A 5,000-nucleotide genomic window follows, 5' to 3' on the forward strand; every position below is an offset into this window, starting at 1 on the left:
AGAAGAGCTTTGTTATCAGAAGATTGCTCGCATTTTTCAGACAGAGCTACGACCCAAACAGCATCAAAAACTTAGAACTAATTCGTAAGAAATGACTTGCCAATGTACTTCAATCACAATGTACTACATCACAATGTACTTCAATCACTGACCTGTCGCTTCTTTACTTTTTTTTCTTTTTCCAACAAAATTACGATGAAGAACACGTACTATCCGTTCAAGTTCACACATCCACCTCCTGCCATTTTCCTTATGTCCCCATACTGTCTATCACATTCCAACCACTAGATTAAACATTTTAGCCCATCATTTTTCCTTGGATACTGATATCTGTTAATCACTCTCCGCCCACATTTTACTCCTAATGAATACAGCTTTTAACTTGTAAACTGGGATTTAAGAATAAGAACACGTGGAAATATTATATTTCCACATATTCTTATTGACATATATTTCATGTATGTCTTATCGTATATGTCTCATGTATATGCATGTGCATCCGCATTTAGTTTAATTACATAGATATATAAAAATGCGTTCTATGTTTAGTCCAAAATTAACCTACAACATATTAATTGATAATTGAATTCATGGGAAAATAGTTAATGTTCTTAGTTTAAGCTGTTTTCTAGAACAAATAAGATATTGATTTTGCAAAGTTGGTTCCGTTTTATAAGACAGCTTAGACCGATAAAAGATTGGATAAATAAATAGAAAAGGACTTGGCTCTGTTAATCTTCTAACAATGAACATTAATTGATAATCCCTATCTGCGAGTGGAGGGGGTCTGGTAGACACAGTGGATACTAGACTAAGCGTGTGCTTTTTTTTATGTCTTGTATTCAAATCCCATTAGATTTAATTTATGAGTTCAGTAAATTATGCATCAGCTAAATACAGCGAGTCAAAGTAAACGTGAGAAAGTACTATCAATAAATGTGCGACAACATTTATTTATATCTTAATATACATATTATGCATTTTATTGTAATGGACGGGTCTTAATTCTGTATAAAAGAAACTGCATGCCTATGTAATTTTTTAATAGGGAGTGCTACTGTGTAATAAGAAAACCAGGTGAATCGATCTTTGACTGATGCAAGTGCCTGTAGGTACAAGAACATTAAAATACCGTTTAATTACATTTTGCATTTATTGTTATTCTACCAGTTAAGGCGGCGAGGTGGCAGAAACGTTAGCACGCCGGGTGAAATGTGTAGCCGTATTTCGTCTGCCGTTACGTTCTGAGTTTAAAATCCCCCGAGGTCGACTTTGCTTTTCATCCTTTCGGGGTCAATTAAATAAGTACCAGTTACGTACTGGGGTAGATATAATCGACTTAATCCATTTGTCTGCCTTTGTTTGTCCTCTCTGTGTTTAACCCCTTGTGGGTAGTAAAGAAATAGGCATTTCGTCTGTCTTTACGTTACGAATCCAAATTCTGCAAAGGTTGCTTTGGCTTTTCAACTTTCCTAATTGATTAGCCTCCTTCTCAAACCCAAAATTTCAGACCTTTTGCCTATGATAGAAAAGACTTTCATTCCACCAACTAAAATGGCACTTAGCAGCAAAATTACATTTAATTTTATCAGCCCAGGATTATTAAAATGCATACCAGTCATATGCCAAGCTAAACTTTAACAGATTTCAATTCTCACTCACAATGTGTGTCTCATACTGATGTTATAAATCATTAAATCAAATGAAAACGTGAATCGATGGCAGATATGATAGTGTCTCACTCAATGTTCTACAGTTTCTAGTTATGAGCAACGTGTTTTGTATTCAAGACATATTGACCTTGACACTGCGTTTATCTGATCAAAATAAATGCCTGTAACTATTTAGAGTTGATTTTTTTTACCATAACTCTTCTCTGTGTATGAACCCTGTTGGAAACTAAGAAATTGGTATCATAACAAGTAAGACAGGATATTCAGTGGCATTATTTCGTTCCGATTATAGGACGCCGAGCATTTCGTCCGTTTTTACGTTCTGAGTTCAAATCCCCCTGAGGCTGACTTTGCTTTTCATCCTTTCGAGAATCGATAAAATGAGTACTAGTTGATCACTGAGGTAAGTGATCGACTTACTCCCATACCCCCACCCATCCATATTTTTCTAATTTACTTGCATTGTGCTAAAATTTGAAACCATTATTTCGTTTCGATTCAAACGTGATGATTTGGCAGAATCGTTAGCACAATGGACTTTTCGTTCTTCTTTACGTCCTGAGTTCAAATTCCGCCGAGGTCGACTTCACCCTTCATCATTTCGGGACCGATGTATTCGATTAGTCTTCTCACCTTCTCCACCAAAAACTTCAGGCCTTGTGCCTATAGTGAAAAAGGAATATTTCGTTCCGATTCCTTTCTTTGTAACCTTAAACTGTTCAGGTTCATTTTTTCTACAATCGATAAAATAAATATAAATCACGTACGAGTTAAATAAATACATCCATCTACAAAAAATAATTCCCTTGCTGAAAATGAAACGAAGTATTATTAGGCATTCATTTCAAAATGAGGTAGAAGAGAAAATGTATGAAATGTGGAAAAGGTTCATGGGGTATCCATTTACGGTATTTTATATTCAAGTGTGGATTTGTGTTATTCAGTTGCTGTAGAGGTGATTAGACCATACATCAGACAACTATTGGAGATTGTTTAATTAAATAAGCGCTGAACCTCACTCGCTCTTTAACAAATAAGCTTGTATAAATATAACAAAAATATATTGCAATTATGTTTCAAAGTCTCATTTTTTATCTTTATTTTTCCCTTTTTTAAAGAAGCTTATCTATTCAACTGAGTTTTGAGAGAAACGGAAAAATTAGTGCTAATAATTATCTTCTCTGGAGCTGTGATCACTCTCCGTTACTCTTTAGAATCTCGTAACGCTATAATGCTTTCAGAGACACACATTCGTTTATACATACATACATACATACATATATATATATACATATATATATATATATATATATATATATATATATATATATATATATATATATATTATATATATAGTATTATATTATATATATATTATATATATATATATATATATATATTATATATATATATATATATATATATACATGTATGTATGTATATACATACCACACACAACATATATACATATATGTATGTGTATACAGACACACACATATGTGTGTGTGTAGTATGTTGTTGTGTGCTTGTATTCAACATGATAATGCGTGTTAGCATTATTTTTTATGCGTGCTAAGATGGGAGCGCTAATTACAGACAGTCCTTCCATACTTAATAAACAATTTTGATTTGTTTTTTGTTGTTGTTGTAGATTTAAATCAGTGTATATTAATTTTTTTCTTTTCTTTTCCAAATTAAAAACCCCTTTAAACGTTTTAGGGAAAGCAAATATAAAGACGAATAAGAGATTAAGTCTAATTAGGATGCATAATTCGATGGTTAATTCTTAAATGCACTAAAGTAAATTCTAAACAAAATCAATAGTGAAAAACACATAAAAGTAGAAAACCAACCAGTTATCGTAGTGGATAGTGACAGTCTATTATTTCAAGGCAAGTCTGGGACAACTTAATATAAACATTTTATAGTCTTAAACTCATCAACAGTATATTCTCTTATCGGCGTCCCATTATGCACGTGCTTATATGATATATATAGACACGTACATGTATATAATGTAACCATGAATTTGTGTATGTATATATTACATGCATATGTGGACACTCATCATTTTGTGTCAGCGCTATGTTTAGACGTATATGTGTATGTGTGCTTTTGAGCGTGTGAATATCTGGGTTTTATGAAAACATCGATGTTTACATAAAAACACCCTTGTACCCCTCTGTACATCTGTGTAGAAAATATATATACATACATAACACATATATATGTAGGATGTATATATGCATATATATATATATATATATATATATATATATATATATATATGCATGTATACACACGTATATATATGTAGGGTATATATATATATATATATATACACACGCTACATAAGTGTGTCTGTATATCTGCAAGTTTTCTACACACACACAAAAACATACATACCTACATACATACATGTGTGTATGTATGTATATATGTATGTATATATTAATATATATATGTATATATAATTATACACCTATCCGCTCATACGTGTCGATACGTTTAAAATGATAAGCTTATACACAGTACATGCTAACACACATAGCCACCAGCATCTGCCTTTATACAAATTTATTCATGTCTATTCTTTTGTAGTCGAATAAGCGAGCGCATGTAGACTATTCAGAACGTGCTTGATTGTGTATCCGTGTTTCCTTTTTGTGAGTGTGTACGTGCGGGCGTGTGTGCGCATGCATGACGATACATATTTATATGCACGCATATTCATACACATATACTCATTCACAGCCACGCAAAAAAACACACACCAGGAAATATATACACAGAGAGATACCTATACCCATAAAAGTACACGTGCATAGACAACCACGAAAGATTTCCTTCCATGCATACATACAAAAAGCAATTACTAACGGTAAAGTAGCTTAATGGTGTTTAAAAATCAATATATTTGTGTATACATAGGTTGCTTATACACAGTTGGTTGCATATACGAATTTTAGTTAAATACATGAACTCATATAAGTGCATTCACGCAAAAGGGTGGCATGGCATACACAAGCATAGAGCGAAATGAATACAAAATGGCAAATATACAAGTAAATGAAATGAGGACACAAACTCTGAGGTGATATAAACATACATGCATACATATTATATGCATATAAACATCTCTCTGTCTCTCTCTCTCTCTCTCTCTCTCTCTCTCTTTCTATATATATATATGACCCTTCATTTCTAGCATTGAACGACAATATGAGTCTTCGAAGTCAGTTTCTCCCATAAGTACCATAACAAAATCCTTCTTCTCCTCGTGTGATCATCTTTCTTTTCTTACAGGAGTGTCCTAAGGACTGCATA

General features: G+C 32.8%; 1 long non-coding RNA gene across 1 annotated transcript in view; it reads right to left on the reverse strand.

Moving 5' to 3' along the window:
- Nucleotides 1-4,057: 4,057 nt before the first annotated feature.
- The window catches only part of LOC118762760, a 17,928-nt gene continuing 16,985 nt past the window's right edge, over nt 4,058-5,000 (reverse strand). The window contains exon 3 of the long non-coding RNA XR_004998510.1: nt 4,058-4,079. This is a non-coding gene — a long non-coding RNA (uncharacterized LOC118762760). The remainder of the gene's footprint in view (nt 4,080-5,000) is intronic.

Source organism: Octopus sinensis, linkage group LG3, assembly GCF_006345805.1.
Source record: "Octopus sinensis linkage group LG3, ASM634580v1, whole genome shotgun sequence".
NCBI classification, from domain to species: domain Eukaryota; kingdom Metazoa; phylum Mollusca; class Cephalopoda; order Octopoda; family Octopodidae; genus Octopus; species Octopus sinensis.